Source organism: Miscanthus floridulus, chromosome 12 (genome assembly GCF_019320115.1).
Source record: "Miscanthus floridulus cultivar M001 chromosome 12, ASM1932011v1, whole genome shotgun sequence".
Lineage (NCBI taxonomy): Eukaryota > Viridiplantae > Streptophyta > Magnoliopsida > Poales > Poaceae > Miscanthus > Miscanthus floridulus.
The window spans coordinates 17644259-17665882 of record NC_089591.1 but is presented as its reverse complement, the minus strand read 5'-3'; the positions used below and the strand labels follow the sequence as shown (position 1 = coordinate 17665882).

General features: G+C 41.1%; 1 non-coding gene across 1 annotated transcript; it reads left to right on the top strand.

The window, feature by feature from the left end:
• Positions 1-15852: 15852 nt before the first annotated feature.
• Positions 15853-15961, top strand: LOC136498679 (small nucleolar RNA R71). Its single transcript, XR_010769689.1, has one exon. It is a non-coding gene; the product is annotated as a small nucleolar RNA R71 (small nucleolar RNA).
• Positions 15962-21624: the final 5663 nt, after the last annotated feature.

Here is a 21624-nt window from a genome sequence, read left to right as displayed (position 1 = left end):
ATCCTCTTGCTCGACAAGGCGCTAAGATGAGCGACACAATCACCCTATGCACAAGAATTCTTCTAACCACTTAAGATCCTCATAGCAAGGAATTAGACCATGGAGGGACCGGTGGAGCTAGAGGCACTCGAGGAAGCAAGTAGAAGAGAAACATAACTGAGTTGTTGAATTGCTATCGCCAGAGTCAGATAGACATTTTATAGTCAGCCTAGAAAGATGGATTCAAACGCCCATGAAGCGATGATGCTCTCGTAAAGCTTTGAAGCATGGGCTCATAAGCTGGCAAAGACGGTGACAGACAGTAGACCCCAGATCAAGATTCTCTACCCATGACTAAAGACCTGTCAGGGGTGCAGGCATGATAATTTTGGAATAAAATTACTTTTATCCCAAAATTAGGGGGCATGTGTTTACACCAAAATTTGGAAAGAAGACTTGTAGGAACTTGAAGCTCCCAAGATCGTGTCATCAAGGAATCGATTGCATAAAGATGATATTAGCATATTCAAATGTAGCGCTAGAATCGGCTCTCTTCAGATAGCGCCAGCAGATAACGACAAAAGCTACGATTGGCGCTGGGAGAAATATATTGGACTCTACAAAAAGGGAAAGATTAGGGTCCAAGTTATCTTAAATTAGGAATGTTTTATTCTATACCAAAGATTGTATTGAGTCATACTTAAGTAGGATTCATATTTAGGCTCTGGGTATAAATATTGGACCCCGGCTATTGTAAAAAGACATCCAATCAATCAAACACAAGTTATTTACTTTTTTGGCTTCGACCAACCCTTAGGAGTAGGCGTAGAGTAGATCTCAGCGAGTTCTTTAGTAAGCAGGGCTACATCAGTCCGACTGACCTTCGGTTTGTCTGTAAGTACCATCATGGTTTATACTTTGGTTTGTACAACTACATCGATCTGATCGACCTCCACTGTGAACCTTAGTATAAGCTAGTTATCGACTGTTGTCTTGTTCAAGTATGGCTGCATTGATCCGGTCAACCTCCATTGCTTGAACTAGATTAAGGTTAAGTTATCAACTCTATCTAAGGGTGGCGTCCTTCGGGTAGATTCATTAAGTTACTGGTCTTGTTGATGCCTTCATTGTCATTAGTTTGCAGCAACATCAATCCGCCCGGTCAAGATTGAGTTAGATCGGCCTTATATCCTTTTAGTCCGTCATTTGCTTTATTACAACATGATGTTCCTTACTCTGAGCAACGGGTTATGTTTCATCAGCCATTCTACTTCAATCTTGATCGTACGTAGTACGCAGTTAAGGCATGAATAATCTTGAAGAGGTTTGCTGGCTAGTTAAATCTAGTTTATAATTCACCATTATGGCTATAACGATCCGGTTGATCCCCACTGATGGCACTATAGATTGGAGGATGCAAGTTAGTAGATTTGTTCTTGATTTGGCATGACCTTAGCTTTTTGCTATGCCTGCATAAATAGACGATAGCCTATGCATTAACGCCTACAATATGTGTCCATGATTTTGTTAAGTGTGAATAGATCTATGTACTTTAAGGGTTTGATTCGTTGTCTTTTTCATGGCTACATCGATCCAGTTGAACCCCATTGTTAGAGATAGCAGGTTGAGTCTGAGAAGTCCATAGGTTTGTTCATGTGAAATAGTCGATTGTTCATACGCTGTAGTCTCTTTTCACCTGAATCGATTATTTCAGCCGATTTATCTGAGCCTTTACGTATAGCATGTCTTTTAGAAAGCCTATCGAAGTATAGATGGTTTTACTAATTCTTTGGTTTTAGTTTGTTATTATCATCATAGCTGCTATTGATCCAGTCGAACCTCACTATTGATGGTAACATATTAGATTTAGAGCGTTTGTAGATTCATTTGTATTAGATAGTCAATTTGTTTCCATGCTATATCTTTTCCTGATTAGATTCATTGGCTCTATGATTCATACTGGTAATATCCACCTAGCTGATGATCTCACTTACGTCTGCGGGCATTGTACCTATCAACATAAAATTAATTGTGATCCATGAGCTTTACTGTCTGTAACAGTCGATTTCTATGTGTATCAGCTATTTAGTCAATTTCCTGTCTGGCTGCTCCCAAAGTGGCACACTTGAAACTATCTGGGCATAGACCAACATGTTCCACCTTAAATTACTGATAAACATTCTCTCCTTATCAATTATAGGGTCAAATTGACTGGCACGTCTCGAGAGGAATACGCATGATCAGTTATCCCTGCGTTGAAGCCAAGCGGGTCTCCAGCTCCATCTAGCAGATCCTTTTGGCTTGTCGTGTGCCGATGCATTTTTTGTGCTGACACACAACAACCATGCGGCACGGTGCATCAAATGTTCCCACATGGACGAGCACCATTAAGTTGCATCATAACCGAGGAGGCAGTGAGCCCCTAAGTCCACGCGCAGAGCAGCCTGCCACAACCATGACCTCGTGTTGTGCTTAGGAAACCCACTCTTAGGCTATCCCTTAGATGGGTTTGAGGCCATAAAAGAGGTAGGGGCAGGATGAGTGGGCCCCTATGGCTCTAATCGGTGGTGTAGAGCCTCACGACCATCTCCTCCTGTGTTTGAGTTGTTCGCTTCAAAGTCGCTCGGGTTGAGCCCCTCTAGGGGGAGGCATCTTGCCCTTTGGGCACTACAGAGGTGGTTGGGGACCAACGGGCTTGATGGCCAATGATGTATGGGACATCTCTCTATGAGGCACAGCCAAACTCCATGTCGATTGGGGAGGATATCGGGTCCCACTCAAATTACCCATTGACCTCGACGAGGTGCACCGCTTCGACCACATGGTTATGGTGGACAAGCCTCTCCCCACATGGGGCCGAGAAGGATGTCAGGGAAAAAAGGAGCAAGGTCAATGCGACCTCGATGTGGATTGTGGCCAAGCCACGACCGTCTCCTCCCCATGTCTTGGGTTGTCGACCCATTGCCGTCTCGGAATCTGTAACACCGTAAAATTTGCTTCTTTTGAAATAGGGCTAAAATGATTTATTTATGAATTTTTGTGCACATGAAATATAGAAAAATAAAATTTTTCATTAATTTAAAATTCATCATAAGGTAGTAACATGTGTGAGCATACATGCTATTGCATTTTATTTATTGTGATGAATGGTGTTGATCCAAACTCCAAAGTAATTTGGAATGTTTTTGAAAAGGGTTTGAAAATGGCTTTGAAATAAAAGAAAAGAAAATTACAAAATGAAGGAATTTAAAAGTTGTAAAGTTTATCTTGGAAAGCCTAATAAAATTGTCCATTTTTATTTGGATAGGAAAGTATATTTGAAACTATACTTGAATTTGATTTGAATTTGGCTTAGAATTGAAAACTAGAAAAAAAAAGATTTGAAAAAAAATAAAAAAAGAAGAAAAACCCTCTCTCTCATTTTGGCCCGAAGGCCCACATTTCCTCTGGCTAGCCCACTCCTTTCCTCCTCTCCGCCGGCCTAGTCTATTCCTCTTCCCTCCCACTCTTGGCCCAGCTCACGCCTCTCTTTTCCTTCCTCCCGCGCATGGCCTGTGGCCCAGTCCCCCTCCTTTCCCTTCCTTCTTTTCCTCCTGCATGGCCTGCCCAGCAACCGGCCTGCTACTCCATGCCCTCCCTCCATGTCACTCCACGCGCACACTGCGCGGCCTAGCTTGGCCTCCTCCCCGCACCGCCCGCACCCGCATGCACCGCTCCCTTCTCCATCGCTGCGAGCCGAGACCCATTCGTCAGTGCTCTTTCCTTCCTTCCCCATACTCCCCTTCCTTCTTCACCACCGATGATGGTGCACGCCAAGACGGCAAGACACCGCGCCCACACCAAGCATGGAAAGTGCCCAATCACCCTAGCACCCCACTTCCCTTCCATCCATAGTGCTCATCTAGCCTTTAAAGCCTTGAACCGAGCGCTCCTTCTCCCCTTTCCTTTGTCCGCGCTCACGCTCACCAGTCGCCGCCGCAATTCATCATTCCGACGCTCCAATCCAAGTCGCCGATGCCACCCGAAGCTCCGCCGTGACCCGATGCAGCCTTATGTACCTCCATATTGTCAATTTGGTGACCTTACGCTTGGATTCATCCTCACCCACCCTCTCTCTCTCCAGATCATCGCCGCCGTCGAACCACCCCTTCAGAGGCCTTCCAGACGCCGCAACCACCTCCATACGAATCGCGGTGACCTCCTAAACCCCCTCGTCCCCTTACTTTTCGAGTTTAGTGCCTTAGAATGCTGAAACGGTCAGCTTCTGAGCCGCCAACAATGGCGCTACAGTGGAACGCCACCCCGACTTGATCCCCGTCCCTGTTCGGTACCCTAGCAAGTTCGTAAGCACCTGTAGATCGCATTCGTGTGGTTAGTTTTTCTCGGGACGGTCCTGAACGTCATCCCGACGTACGCCGCCGAGCTTGGCTCGCCACCGGCAATGGAGGGCTCGCCGGAGGCGTAGAGCAACGACAGGGGAATCACCCAATCGCACGGCGCCGTCGGATCTATTTTGCACAGCTAGGATTAGATCATACCATGTGGGGGTGTAACCGGTCCTTTGCAAGCCGTGGACTCAGTCCACAGTGCTGGTCAGCGCGTGGCGCGTGGTGTACAGCACCAACCATGTGTCCCCATGTGTCCGACTGGTTAGAACCCGAGGTCAACCTGCAGTCAAGTCATGCGTATTTTGTAGAAAAACCCCTATGTTTTCGGTAAATCAACCCGCAATCTAAATCAGTTCAAAGTAATTTCTTTTAGGTCCTGTTTTCTTCTATTTTAGTCCTTGTAGTTTCCATAAATAGTGCATGCAGTCCAAAATCCTTGAAAATTCAGATTTTAATTGTTTTAATTCAAAAATGAGTATGAGTTATTTACAGAAATGCCACTGAACCTTATTTCATGTGTAACTTTTTGCGTTTTAAGTCCGATTTGACCCGTTCGAATTGTGTTAGGACCGTATTTATGTTTTCTACATGTTTACACTACTATTAGACATGTTTTCAATATCTAAAATTCATGGGTAGATTTAATGTATTATTTAACTAAAGGAAAACTTGTTTAAATCATAACTTATTCATTTTAACTCCAAAATAGTCCGTTCAAGTTGCGTTGGTTTCATAACGACATGACCTATGCATTAGTAATAATGTTTACTATATTACTATTTCAGAAAAATCATGGTTTAAATCATATCTTAATTAATGATTATGCAACTGGATTCTATAAATAAAATATGATTTTTTTACTTTAGTTTTATAATTCAAATCTAAAATTGACTTAATTTAATCTATATTATTTATAAAATATCTTTTATATATGAATTCATATAGTTAACATAAATGAAGCCTATAGCCATCTTTTCCACGTATAAAGCAAATCTCTTGGTAGTTGTATCGTTTCAACCGTAGCTCCGATCACAGTGCTTCTCGCGACTGTGTGTTCGTAGCGATGCGTAGAATCGTATTTTAAACTTTTTTACTTATTTTTCTATGATTGGTGTACTGTTTTAATATAGATGCAATTGTATGCTATGCATGTATGTGTATGGATGTTTGTGTGGTTATCTATGATTACGTCTAGTCGATGAGATATACGTGGTGATCCAGAAGAAGAAGAAGGACGTTGAAGATTAAAGCTTACTGAAGGATCGGTGTGTAAGGCATGTATAGCATGGGACCATCCTTGTTACCTATTCACATTTAATCACTTAATTCATATTGCATGTGTCTACCTTGTTGCCAATAAGGATATCCTAGATAATTGATATCTTGTACCTTGATACCTTTGGGATATTGCATTGGGTAGATTTTGCTAGTGCTTAACCAAAACCATGATCTTGTAACTTGACTAATGGTATATGCAATAAACATTAAAACATGACTTTTTAGTAACATGGAAATAGGGGGCTAGAGTGTTTAGCTACTTTCTAAATGCTCTAGATTCCTCTCCCTAAGGACTTATCTGTAAGTGATTATCTGGGACTTACAGTACAGTACAGTAGCCATATGGCTCTATGCTGAGAGCTCCTAGCATTAGGGCTCACATGAGTAATGGCAGGATGACAACTTCGACTACTATCAGCAGTAGCCATATGACAAAGTCTTGAGTGGCCACCAGGGAAGATGTATGTCCTTCTTTGCCTATGGATACCATGACCCGCCCATGGGCTATCATGAGCAGTAGATGGAGCACTCCCGCCTCGACAACAGGCTTACCACCATCGAAGAGAACCAGCATACCATCTAGAACCAACTTCACCAACACACTCAGTGGCAAGCGGAGGCAGGAGAACACCTCGCCGCCATTCAGCAGCACTAGGAGTAGGAAAATGAGAATTGGCGATACTTGTTCTAGGGTCTCCACATCAACCTGCCTTTCTGAGAGACCGTAGCAACACCGAGCTTGGGGGAGGAGCCCCCATTTATCAAAGATAAGTTTTTTCTTCCTAGCATTTTATTATTTTCTTTAGTTTATTTTTCAAGTTATAAAAAAATTAAAAGAGTGTCTATATAGTTTAAGTTTAATTAAGTTTGTTTAAGATGTGTTGTAGTTTTTAAGAGCTAGATAAAAAAACACTTGAAGATGATTTCACATGATGGAAATGATGAATAGTTGCTCTATTATAATTCCTTTCAAGTACCTAATTTTTAGCCTTGAATTCTCCTGAGTTTTAGATGAAATTGATTTGACATGAGAATTTTCTCTGAACTTGAAACTCATGGGTAACATATGCTTGATCCAAGTCTAGGTAATTGACGGATATGATATCAGAAGGTTTGAGCTGCTATTTATCTTGTTCCAAGAGACACTTGAATTCTAAAGATTTATCTTTTGAAAAACATAAAAATGTAACATGATGAGATCCTGTATGACAACTTGAAAACTTCCACTCATATATGTTGTTTGCATTGCATTGGGTTTAGTCAAGCTTTGTTGATGCCTTATGAGAGTTTTGTCATGCTCTTAAAATCAAGATCACATACACACCACCCACATATGCACTACTCCAACACTAGGGGTAGGCGCAAAAACATGCATTCCATCTAGATCCACCCAAAAATGTTTTACTCCTACACTAGGAGAAAACGCTAAAAATATGCTTGATAGGTTTTCCACCAAATAAATGCTCCAAGTTCTTGTTGCTATCTGTCAAAGTTTTGTTGGAGAAAAGAAGCATGTGGCTATGCAAAAGTTATTCATAAAAGGAGAGTTAAAAAATGGACAAGTGTTTGAGATATTTAAAACAAAGGGTACTCCGATGCTCGCCTAAAAAAAGGGGAGAAAAAATTAATAAGATAGCCCATGTTTTCTTGCAAAGTTATTTTCTAAGTTTCAAAAGAGAGATATGTTTTTAAGGAGCATAGTAGAATTAGGTTAGCCACCATATATATCCACCATACATCCACACACACACATGCACATTTTGATTTGATTGTATGACTCAACTCTCTTTGGATCCATTGTTTGACTTTACAATATATGTATCGCAAGTATGCTCTCTCATACATTTACCACTCCTATGAGCTCCATATAAGCCTTAGTTGTATGAGTAGAAAAGGCATAACATCACTATGGCCTTGGTAAGGAACCACAAATACCACATATATATGAGAGACTTGAGAGTGTCATACAATGGAATCTCTGAGTTTTATTTTGAAAACTTGCAAAAACTCTAGAATAATGGTTGAACAAAGAACTTGAGACATAGTGCTTGACTTGATCGTTCTATCTTTGAATTGCTCAAGACCTAAGTGAAACTCAAAAGCCCCATGGTTGAAGGTAATATGGGTAAGTTTGAAAGTCAGATCAGTGGAGTTTAATCCGGAGGACAATTCTTTGTTGAGCGCATGTGTACTTTTGAGGAGTGAAAACATTGATGCAACTCCTGATCCATTTGCTAGTTTTAGTTTTGCTAACGATCTAGCAATGGTTAAGCTTGGGGGAGCTTGTTGATGATAGTTAACAACCACAATAAACCATCAATAAAACATGTATAAGTGCATAAATATGATCACCAACAAAGGTCTAGGGGTTTAAACTAATAGATTCCATGAGTTTTGGTGAATCTATATTTTCTGCATGGTTTATTTAGAAAACCGTAAAGGTGAACCTACATGTCAAATTAATTACGCTTATCCGTGGAGAAACAGACACCAAAAGGTTCTAGAAGACTCGAGAGGACTCCACACCGAGGCGGGGGCCCGAGTGGCTGCCAGGTAGGGCTGGCTAGGCCCACCTATAGGCCGCTTAGCCCCCTAGGGCCCACATGTTAGCCCCTATTGCTACATTGGTTCTCCATCGCCTCCTAGATTGCATCTATGCTATTTATTCAAGTCGGTTTGATTCGAGGGCTTAGGATTGACACTCCGACCTATATAACCAGCCTTTGCCCCCCTCTAGAACACGCTGCCATAAGTCAAGATCAGACTAGAAATTAGGGTTTCTAGAGGGAAGAGAATAGAGCTCTAATTCTTTAAAGTTCTAGTATAGGCAAACTAGCAAGGTTCAAGTAGGGTGTGGGCTATTACTCAGGATTCTAGATCCACCGTCTGGAGACTGGTATAGCCATTGTATCTCTTTATTTATGACTTTGTGCTACTTCAATATTATGATGCTATTTATTATGTTCCAAGTTTGCTCTAGTTATATACTTGATATAGTTGTGATTGATGATGAGTTTATGCATATGTTCACAAAGCGCTTAGCCCAAGATGCGCATGGTTTAAGTGGTGAACATTATGTAAGCATGGTGCTCAGATATTATTTACCTACGGATGCATTCTGCACTCTGGGTCATGTGGTGTATCATGGATGTGACACTCATGTTGAGTCCTTTGTAGTCCACTACCAGTTTGTAGAGCAAGTAGAACACGGTTACAAAGGGAGACAAGCTCTATTCTTGATCTTCCTTAGTAATGTTCCTTATGCCTAGATGCAGAGTTAATTATGCTATAGATGAGAGTGTATATACTTGTGTGTACAAAAGACTTAGTAAATAAGGAATGACTTAGGAATCTTTTGCTCTTACTGAATCTCCTGCCTAGCCATACTACATTTTATGAGTCCCTATTTCTATCTCTAAAATTATTATCAATGCTTTATACTTATTATTTATTTATTTATCATTTGACTTACCCTTGCCATAGCATGAGAGTGGTTTTATCATAAGTATACATATTTGCCAATATCTCTTTACCAACAATCCCATAGCTCCTCCCTGTGGATAAAATTATTATCAATGCTTTATACTTATATAGGCTTGGAGGAGGTCGATTTGCTTGTATTTTAGGAAAGCACCTCATGGAAACGCCTCCCCCAGCATTGAAAGCACCGCCTAAGCAAGGTGGGACCAGGCGGAGCTGGGGGCGATGCTGGACTTTTGAGGCGTAAGTTTGAAAATCAGATTAGTTTATTCTAATCTGGAGGAGAATTTTTTATTGAATGCATGTGTACTTTTGAGGCATAAAAACATTATAGCAACTCCTGATCCATTGCTAAGTTTAGCCTTGCTCAGAGACTGGCAAAGGTTAAGCTTGGGGAGCATGTTGACGGTCACTAACAATAATTATAAACCGCCAATATAACCTGCATTTACACTTAATTCCATCACCAAATATAGATATAGGGGTTTAAACTAATAAATTCTATGAGTTTTGGTGAATCTGTGTTTTAGCATGGTTTATCTAAAAACCATCAAGGGGGACCTATTCGTCAAAGAAAATTATGGAATTCCACCGCGTAAACAGCGTGGGAAGATTTTAAAAGACTCTAGGAGGCTCTCCACCAAAGCAGACCCCGAGGGGCTGCCATGTGGGGCTGGCCAGCCCCACCTATAGGTTGGTTGGCCTGTGGGTCCCACCAGTCAGCCTTCGCTTTGAAAGTCGATTCCCCATCGCCATTGACATCCAATCTTCATTGTTTATTCAAGTCGGCTTGATCCGAGGGCTCAAGATTGATGCTCCAGCCTATATATATCAGCCCCTATCCCCTCCCTTAGCAGATCCCTAAAACACTAATTCATATCTTCATATCAAGAGAAGATTAGTCCTCCATTGGATCTAGTCTTATAAATAGAAATAGTGAGATGGAGAGTGAGGGAAGAGTTTGGAGGAGGTGACGGCCTATCGGTGCTCTCTCTACGGCTTGTACCTTGGTGGATCTAAGTTCTATCAGAGCTTGCCTATGAGATATCTCTAGTAATCAACTTCTGATTCAAGTAAGCATCTTGTTTATATTGTTCTTCAGGTTCATGACTCTCTTGAGTGCTTTATTCCTGTTCTAGAGGGAGTAAAGTATTAATCATATGTGTAAGCGTGGTGCTTAGACTTAGGTGAATCATGGATGCACCCTGCATTCTAGATCGGTGGCAGCTCACGAGGGTGACTCTTATAGACTCGTTGAATCCTTTGTAGTCCACCTCCCGTCTGAAGGACAAGTAGGACCCAGTTGTGAAGGAAAGCATCCTCTGCTGGTGTCTTTCCCTAGTAATGTCCCTAGTTGAATAGTAGAAGACATAGCTTACCCAAGTCAGAACTAGAGAACCTTAGTAATCCTCTCTACGCTTCTGTTTATTCTAACCTTGTTGCTACCTTTAGTTAAGTTAGACCATAGTTAGTCTCACACGTTTCCTTGCGGATACGATACTTGGAATACTTTCGGGTGAAAGCTATAGTGGTATTCGTGTGCTTGTAGATTTATCTTGTGTGTTAATAAATACCAATAGTTCCTTAAATGATTCTCTCGGGTCACTCAAATTTGTAGGTGGTTCCTCAACATGGCACATTTGAACGTTTTGCCTTCTCTTTTGGTCATCCTACTTCTAAAAAGTTTATATGGAGCTTTGGGTAGGGATGAAACTTGTGAGACACACTTAACTTGCATATGTTGTGAAGTCAAATCCCAGACCTCACCGAAGGAAAGCGTCATACTCTTAGATCAAAATAGTGCAAGTGTGTGGAATTTTTTTGGAATTGTACTCCTCTATTTGATATGATCTCTTTTCTCTAGCTTTTGTTTTGAGACATGGCTAGCTTTTTCTCTTGAGCTTTCATGTGCTCATCATTTTTTTCTATTCTTTTGGGACCTTCATGTGTCCCTATTTTTTCTGTACTTTGGGACCTTCATGTGTCCCATTTTTTTCTTTTTCTATACTCAATTCTAAGCCCTTGGATCAAACCAACTTGAAGAAACTATGTAGATGCAAACCCTAAGGCGGTGGAGAACTGACATTGCAATGCGAAGGCTAATAGGTGGGCCTAGGGGCCGACTGGCCTACAGGTGGTGCTAGCCGGCCCCACCTAGCAGCCAACTACCCTTCGCTTTGGTGGTTTGTCTCCTAGAGTCTTTTGGAACCTTCTAGAGTTGTTTTCGTTGCGGATAAGTGTGATTAATTCTGACATTTGGGTCCACCTTGATGGTTTTCTTGATAAACCCTGCTGAAAACATTGATTCACCAAAACTTGTGGAATTTATTAGTTTAAACCCCTAAACCTATGTTGGTGATCATATTCATGCATTATGTTGATGGTTTATAATGGTTGTCAACTACTGTCAACAAACTCCCCGAAGCTTAACAATTGCTCGTTCCTGAGCAATGCTAAACTCAACAATGGATTAGTAGTTTCTTCAATGTTTTCACTCCTCAAAAGTACACATGCGTTCAAACAAGAATTCTCTTCCAGATTAGAATAAACTATTCTGACTTTAAAACTTACCCATATTACCTTCAACCATGGGGATTCTTAGCCTTCACTTGGGTCTTAAGTAATTGAAAGATAGAACGATCAAGTTAAGCACTATGTCTCAAGTTCTTTGCTCAACCATTATTTCAGAGTTTTTATAGGTTTTAAAAATAAAACTCCGAGCTTCCATTGTATGACACTCTCATGTCTGTCAATATATGTGGTATTTATGGATCCTCACCAAGGCAATAATGATGTTATGCCTTTCTCTTCTTATAACTAAGGCTTATGTGGAGCTCATAGGAGTGGAAATAACATGAAAGAGCATACTTTCAATACATATATTGTAAAGTCAAACCTCAGATCCAAAGAGAGTTAAGTCATACAATCAAATCAATATGTGCATGAGTATGGATATGTGGTGGATATTTATGGTGGCTAATCTAATTCAAATATGCTCCTTAAAAACATGTCTCTCTTTTAAAACTTGGAAATCTTTTTGCAAGGAAACATGAGCTATCTCATTCATCTCTTTTCTTTTTTTTAGACGGACATCTGAGTACCCATTGTTTTAGATATCTCGAACATTTGTCTATTTTTCAACTCTTTTTTTCTTTTTTTTATTGAATAACTTTTGCATAGCCCCATGCTTCTTTTTAGCAATAAAACTTTTCGAGAGATAGCAACAAGAACTTGGAGCATTTATTTGATGGATGAAAAACATATCAAGCATGTTTTTGTGTTCACTCCTAGTGTAAGAGTGAACATTTTTGAGTGGATCTAAATAGAATGGTATGTTTTTACAACTAACCCCAGTGTAGGAGTAGTGCATATGTAGGTGGTGTGTACGTGATCTTGATTTTAAGAGCATGGCAAACCTCTCATAAGGGTCAACAAAGCTTGACTAAACTCAATGCAACACAAGCAGCATATAAGTGAAAGTTTTTCTAGTCTAAATATCATATTTGGCTCTGGTAGGAATTTAAGCTTTGTCATATAGGAACTCATCATATAGTATTTTTATGTTTTTCAAAAGATAAATCTCCAAAACTTTAGTGTCACTTGGAACAAGATAAATAGTAGCTCAGTCCTTTTTATATCATATCCGTCAATTATCTAGACTTAGATCAAGCATATGCTACCCACGAGTTTCAAGTTTAGAGTCAATTCTTATATCAAAACAGTATCCAAAACTCAGGAGAATTCAAGGCTAAAAACTAGATACTTGAAAGGAATTACAACAGAGCAACTATTCATCATTTCCATTCAAGAGATTACCTACAAAGTCCTTTTATTTTATTCAGCTCTTAAAAATCAAACTCAAAGAAAAGTAGACACACACTTTTTATTTTGTTTTTATTTTTTAGATCACATTTTACTAATATATATATATCTAAAAATAATTTTTTTGTTTTTTAGTTATGCATCTTTTTATGACTTATAAATAGTAAAATATAAGAAAAGAAAAACTTATCTAGATACACACAAGGGATGCCCTTCCCCTAAGCTGGTTGTTGACGTGATTGCTCAACTTGTACTTCTCAGAGCGGGTTCACTAGCAGATGTCCTTCTCATCCATCAGGAAGTTGGGTTCTTGGTAAGGATGCACTCCTAGTGGAATGAGATGAAGATGATCGGGTGAACTTGCTCATGGCCATCCTGCAAAAAACTTCAACAACAACAAAACTCGTAGAACGGATTAGAATAAAAGGGTTAGCGGTCAACTGTCTAGGGTTAGTCGTTCTTGGAGTTAGAAAGATTTTTGATTTGGCAAAATTTTAGCAGGATGTCTATCTAATATATTATTTTTTTGGAGTTTATAATATAATGGAATATAACTAAATGCATACATGGTATTTTAATTTATTATTATTTTTTATGCCACCACAGTGAATATTCTTGTGGGTTTTTACATACCGTAGAATAATTCACATGGGGCTTAGGATTTCATAATCCAACAATGAATTTTTCATTTTATTTTCTAAGTGCAAAGCAAATGCAGCAAAGTAAATATGCTAAAGTAAAAATAATTCATGCAATGCTAAAAAGTAAATATAGATAACTACCGATTTACCTCCTGACGAGGGTTTGGAATTTTAAGTCCTCCGGACAGGACTTTTCTCCAATCTTGTTCATTCTTTGGGTGCATCTGTCGGTCTCAGAGATGGAGACCTTGATGGTTGCACCTCTTATGACAGTGACTCTAATGATGATGCCACCTTTTCCTTCCACACCCGCTTGGTCTGCAGACTAGATTTTTACGGAGTAGATTCATCCAACATAACTTCTACTTCTACTTCTTCTTCCTCATTCTTGGGGAGTTGATTCTTCCAGCATTGAGATGCTTGACATCTCCTCTTAGAGCGGGACTTCTTTGGTTGTTCATAAGTAGTATAACTATTGAAATAACATCATACCTTTTGTCCTAGAAATTGGAAGTGGACTTGTCCAGATCCGACGTAGATGATCGTGTTGGTTGTGTTGAGGAACGGTCTTCTAAGGATGATAGGTACATCTTCTTCTTCTTCTCCCATGTCAACAATCATGTAGTCGATAGGGACATAGTGATATTGTATTCTTACCATAATGTTTTTTGCTATTCCCTCTAGAAATCATATTGATTGGTCCGCCATCTGCAATTGCATATATGTAGGGAACAAAGGTTTATCACCAAATAAGTAGTCATATGCTACCTAGGACATTATGTTGATACCTGATCCGATGTCACAGAAGGTGTTGTGGAAAATTCTTTGTCCAATGGTACACTCGATCGTCGGTACTCCTGAATCTTCCTTCTTGGTAAGGAATGGTGAAGTGAGGAGGTGGCCATATTCTGATCGGAGTGTATTGATCATCTTGACTGATTCTTCTTGTGGCTGCCTAGCCTGGTTCTTCCTTCTTCTCCAATTGCTTCTCTTCTTGGTCACTGTTGTCTCTTCGGGCAGGTATGCCATTTGTGGATGACTAGGAGAGTGATGTATACGATTCTTGAAGGTGAACTTCTCCTTTCTATCCTTAATGGTGAAGCAGATATTGGCACTATCTGCTTAGATGATGGCTTTTGTGGTGCTTAGGAAAGGTTGGCCCAAGATAATGGGTGCCCTTACATCTCCACCTGTTTCCAAAATCAAAAAGTCTATGGGTACATACGATTGTCCCACTCGAATAATGGTGTCTTCAAGAATTTCCTTGGGGTAGCAGAGAGACTGATCTACAAGCTGCAAACGCATGTTTATGTACAATAAAGTATTTCCATTAATCTTATCGTAAAGTACCTTTGGCATGATGTTCACGCTTGCTCTGAAGTCACAAATAGCTTCTTGGAATATATAAGGTCCAATGGCTATAGGGATGATAGGTCTTCCTGTATCTCCTTTCTTTTTAGGCAAGGAATAATCTATCCACCTTCCTGTCGATTGTTCTATGTAACATCCTACAATATTGTGAATATCGACAAGATTTGTAGTTTCAAGATCTTTCGGTTGCCCTAGAATCTTACCTTTGTCGATCTGAGGAACAGCAGCCACCAGTTGAGCTATTTGTGATTCTATCATTTTATTAAAGCGATGCTGGTTTTTAATGGATGAGGAGAAGCTATATATTCTATTATTTATATTTTCTAAAATTTATCATTAGAAGCTAGTTTTTCTAGATAAGCCCTCCATATTTTTAGCTTGGCCAGAAACTAAATCTCTCAAAGATAGTTGGTTATTGAAATTATTATAATTATTACCTTGATAGTTACCTTGGTAGTTCGGCCTTTGTTGCTGATTTCATCCTTGATTCTGTTGAGGATGATAGTTGTTGTTGATGAAGTTTAAATCCTCTTGGGATTTAGGACAGTTGTTCCTTGAATGTCTAGTGTTGCCACATTCTTCACACATCATACGGGAATCATGAATGTGCATGACTTCTTGCTTCTTATTGGCTCAGTCTTCAAGCTTTTTCATCAGCAGGTCCATCTTGGCAGATAGCATGTCTACCCCTTGAGTTGATGCATACCTCCACCTCTCTTGTAGGTTTGAAGACGTTCTTCATTCCAACCTTGGTTGGAGACCATCTTCTCCATGAGAGTTGTTGCTTGTGCAATTGTGAGTGATAAGAATGCACCTCTAGCAGCGGCATCCATATTCTCACGGTGTTGTTTGTCAACCCATGGTAGAAAGTCTGCATGGGTAGCCAATCCTCCATCCCATGGTGAGGACATTCTGATATGTAATCTTGGAAGCATTCACATGCCTTAGGGACAGATTCATCATGTTGCTGCTGAAAACATGAAATTCTTTCATACAGAGCATTGGTCTTGCCTGTGGGAAAGAACTTTGCTAGGAAGACAGTGGAGCAGTTATCCCATGTAGCATTTCTATCTTTGTTGGCATAGAACCATTGCTTAGCCTTCCCCAAAAGTGAAAATGTGAAGAGGCAAAATAATATGGCATCTCTGGTAACTCCCTTGATGGTGAAAGTGTTGCAGATCTCCAGGAAGTGTTAGAGATGAGCACTCGTATCTTCATGTGCCTTTCCACAAAACTGGCTAGCATGCACCATGTTGATCAGAGCTGGCTTAAGCTCAAAAGCATTGTCTCCGATGTTGATCGCTGATCCAATACGGATGTTGGCCGTAGTTGGAGCTGAGAATTCACGGAGAGTCTTGTTGGCCATGGCTTCAAAAACTGTTGTTAAGCTTCGCCTTGTCTAGTTGTCTTTCGATTCTAAAGCTAGAACTTTCTTGAGTTTAGCTCTAGTTCTCCTAATTAATGCTTCTGGATCTTTAACGTAGTTTGTCGAAAGGTCAAAACCGGTCATACATTACCCTACATAAGATATAAAAGTAGACAGAACAAGGGTAAGCCTATTTGAGCAGAGGTCAATGGTTCCCTCGATCACATCAATAAGTAAAAGTTTATCAATATTCCTTTTTGCCTAGCTACCTTCCTCGGCAACGACGCCAGAAATGCTTGTTGGTATTTATTAACTAGTCACTTGTTTAAGTAGCCACCTAATGTTGTTGACATTTCTTAACATCACTTTTGCTAAGTTGTCATCTAGGGCTATGATGCCAGAAATTTTGTTGGTACTACCTAGTGCCACTTTGAGAATGACACTAAGAAGTACTTTAGTATTTTATGTGACTAGAAAGAATATAAATATGAATATGAAGAGATCTGCAAGCGCACAGGTAATTTACCATTGTAGAACTTTACCCGGAAGTATTTCAGGTATTGTTATTTATATTGTTACCGCAGGAAAACAGGTAGTTGGAATATATTGATAACTTATACATATGATGGAGGAGTAAACCATAATCAAACTTCTACTCACAACAGGGGTAAGCAAAGAGATAAATATGATAAGTAATGATAAATGATCACTCAGAGTACTCCTTTTTATGGCATTAGCATTGCTAAGTAGAAATTAGAGGAATAATTCCTAAGTCATTCTTAATTATAAGTCAAAGCATACGTTGATTAGTGCAATTACACTTAGTAGTCATGGCTAAGATCAACTCTATATCTACACATAAGGGATATTACTAAGGAAGATTAAGAACAGAGCTTGTCTTCCTTCGTAACTAGATCTTACTTGTCCTATATTTGAGGAGTGGACTACAAAGGACTCAACGGGAGCGTCACATCCGTGATCTACCACATGGTCTGGAATATAGGGTGTATCCATAGGTAAACAACGTATAAGCACCATGCTTACACAATGTCGATCACTCACCCCTTGTACTTTGGAGCGAGCGCTATACGAACTTATGCTTGAATATAATGATAATCTAGCTATACTAAGTATATAATCAAAATAGACAATGAACATAATAACTAGGAACATGAATAATATTAAGAACAATGTTGAATCAATTATAGCAAACATATAAATAATGAAAGATACAAAAGAGGATACAAGGAGCTATACCAAGCCATGCTTCTTGACAAGATGAGGAATCCAAGCGAAGCTTGCCTCCCTCTAGATCTAGCCTAGCTAGCTATGTCCTAGAATATGGTGGAGCTCTGAGGATGATTAGGGTTTCTACCTTCTTAACTGAATGACTTCTGCCGGAGGGAGGGGGTAGGGGCTGGTATATATAGGGTAGAGCGCAATTCTGAGCCCTCGAATCAAACTGACTTGAAAGAATGGTGTAGATGCAAACCCTAAGGCGGTGGAGAACCGACATTACAACACGGAGGCTGATAGGTGGGCCCATGGGCCGACTGGCCTACAGGTGGGCCCAGGGGCTAGCCGGCCCAACTTGGCAACCACCTGCCCTTCGCTTCGGTGGTTTGCCTCCTGGAGTCTTCTGAAACCTTCTGGAGTTGTTTTCGTTGCGGATAAGCGTGATTAATTCTGACATTTGGGTCCACCTTGATGGTTTTCTGGATACAACCTGCTGAAAACACAGATTCACCAAAACTTGTGGAATTTGTTAGTTTAAACCCCTAAACCTAAGTTGGTGATCATATTCATGCATTATGTTGACGGTTTATAATGGTTGTTAACTACCGTCAACACCCGTCCATAAGTGTGTTCCGCCCTTGTCACTACACTCGTCGGTCCTTCCCCTGACCCCCTCCTCTCTCTCCGACACTCCGCGCGCACGACACACGGGAGCCAGGATGAGCGGCTGAGGACGAGCACGCCCCCAGTGCGTCCCGACCTGCAGCACCCCATCCGTCGCCCCCCAGCACCTTCATCCGTGCCACTAGCGCCCCTATCCATTGCCCCCTTGGCGCGCCGCTTGCCCCATCCACCGGCCCTCGGTCGAACAACATAAAACACTTACAACATGAATGCACACATAAGACTAAAAACAGATAAAACATTTGAAACATGCTCTTGCAACATGTGTGTGAAGTACGTGAAACATCCAAAATAAAAACACTTGCAACTTACAACATGAAACCACTTGATGCAACATAAGACCGAAACAACTGAAATATTTGGAACATACTGTTGCAACATATGCAACATCCAGATAAAAATGCTTGCAACATACGTCTGGAAACAGATAAAACATTTTGAACAAACATTTGCAACATGCCTCTAAAATACTTGCAACATAGTATGCAACATATGCAACATCCCTCAATCCATCAAGATGAAATAATTGCAATATACATCTGAAATCTCTAAAACACTTGAAACATACATATGCAACATAGAGGAGGAAAAGGTTCAGTCGGTCGACTCCGACCGTCGAGCTCAGAGCTGGCGCGCGAGCACCACAAGCGCCCCAGCGGTCCTGGCGGGGTCAGCGGCGTGCGCGACAACGATGGGAGACGGGCGGGCGGACGACGAGGGAGCGAGTGACACAGATGCCTAGGATGGGTGCACGGCGTGGCCGGCGATCGGACGTGGGGCGGTGGGGCACGGGGTGGCAACCGACGAGCGCTGCGGTGGGGGAAAAGGCGTGGACGAATAAGCAGCCACACTGCTGTCTCTGGCGCTATGTGGATAAGAATGAACAAATGAGGATTCATTTTTATGTTTCCGAGAGAGATAGGACCCACACGATCGTGGCCTATTATTAGAGCAACCACAATGTATATGGGCTAAGTAGTCCATATGGGTAACTTTTGTGTCAGTGGACTATAGCTATTGTTGTCTCCACAATGTTTCAGCCAACAAGTAGTCCATAAGATGGATCCCATATGAGATAAAAAATTCTCTCTTTATGAGATAAAAAATTCTCTCTTTACAATCCTGTGCAAAATCAAGAAAGAGAGAGGGAGGAGTGAGAAAAAGTAATATTTTTTATTTCTTATGGGTAGTCCATAAGCTCATGTGTATCTTTTGCTATGGACTACCCTATGAACTGGTCTCACAATGTTCCACCTAGCTGATAGCAAATATTTTAATCCTATGAACTACCTTATGGCAAACATTGTGGTTGCTCTTATGGTTCTTTCGATTTACTGACTTGGCACGGCCGTGCCGTTGTCATATATGACCAGTCGGGAGTCGGCCGTGCCGTGGCACACTGGCACTCCACGAGCCAATAAAACTCTGCCAAAACTGAGGAAAGATGGAGCCGTCCAGGAGTTGCTAAGCCATCGATTGAATTGCAAGCAGATGTGTCTAGAAATGTAAGCGAGTGGTGAGTTTGGATTGGCTAGTTGAGTTTAACTCTCTCTCATAAATTAATTAGGCATACATACCATGTGGTTTGCTTTTTTTTTTAAAAAAAGAAAAAGTTATTTTTTACTTATATATAATTATCCAGACATTACGAGCCTAGCACAAAGCAAACCCAAGTTGGCGGCGCCTCTGCTAGTGACTGACTGCACGCGACCAGCAGCGCAAATCCAAGTGTGGAAAGTAGAGATGAAAATAGATCAGATATAGACGGATATCACTGATATTATATTTGTTTTTAAATTTATATTCGGATTCAGATTCGAATACGAATAGTGTCAACCATGTCAAATGAGATATGATTAGGTATCGACGTCATAAATATGTAATTTGAGTATTCAGATACGGATATAATATCATATGTTGAATATCCAGACTTGATATGAACAGATCTAAATCTCTCTAAACAGATTCGGTCTCAAATACGATCGGAAAATATCGATAGTTATGAGGATGTTATTCTACCGTACTCAGCCGACTTGGGGATCGGGCGTGCGCATCATCTGCCCCGCTAGCGCTAGCCGCTAGGGATCTCTGGCTGCTGCCTAGGGATGAAAATGGTACGGATATTTTTCGACCGTATTCGAAACCGAATCCGTTTAGAGGGGTTGAGATTTGTCCATATCCGAGTCCGGATATCCAACATCCGATACCGTATCCGTATCCGAATACTCAAATCGCATATTTATGATGTCAATATCCAATCATATTCTATCCGACATAGTTGACACTATTCGTATTCGAATTTGAATCTGAACAGAAATATAAAAACAAATATAATATCGATGATATCCGTCCGTATCCGATCCGTTTTCATCCTACTGCTGCCTCCTTTCCCGGCTCTCGGAGAGGAGAGGCACCGCCACCCCGCACGGTCCCAGAGCACGTCTGCACGTGGGTGAAGCATGGGGGCATGTAGGACAACCGAAAACGAAGGATCATGCTTCAACGAAGCAGCAGGAAGCAGCTCGTGACCCGTGACGTGGCCATCCCGCGTCCCGACTGCCACCTGCGCATCCGCGGAAGGGAACGTGACGGGCCCAAGTCCTTGGCGGGAGGGACCGTACCACTACCACGCCACCCAGGATAATTATGAGGCTCCGTCCAGTCCACGACCCGATGTCAGCTTCGTTCATCGTCCCAGGAAGGATGGGTCCGTGACTGTCACGAACTGTAGCATTATGCTCCGTATGTACTGTACTTTAGTGAGCGTGCCTGCCAAGTTAACAGCTCGACATGTCAAAAAACTTTTTAAGTTGCTCACCTCTATCTTGAGAAATGTAGATCTTTTCAAGTTGCTCACTTGTAACTTCAGAAAGTTAGTGCTCCTCATCCAAGCGGTACCCAGGCCATGTAATATGTTGCTGCAGTTCATCTAGGTGCGCGCACACTCTCTAAGTACAAAAAAAAAACTTCAGAAATTTTTTATTTAATTTTAAAAACTTTAGTGAGCAATTCAGTACAATTTTTTTATAAAAATAAAATGCTTACAAAGCACCACAAACTGGTACGTAATTGTACGTGAATCTCGGAGCTGCAGCAAATTGCTCACGGCTGGCTCTTGCCAGTTTTGAGGTTCCAGTACATACTCCCAGTACACCAGTACAAGTTCTCTAGTTCAGGGTCAAGTAGGACACCAGTACACCTCGTAAATGGTGGCTGGCCGGTGCCGTCTCTGTCTGGCCCTGACCCCAACCCATGACCATGACAGTAGCCAAAGTCCCATTTTTATTTTTGGCCGGTTGGCAGCAGCTTCCTCGCAGTCGTCTCGTGGGTCAGGAGCAGAGCATTCGCAGTCGGCACGCAGCTCTACTGTACCTGACCG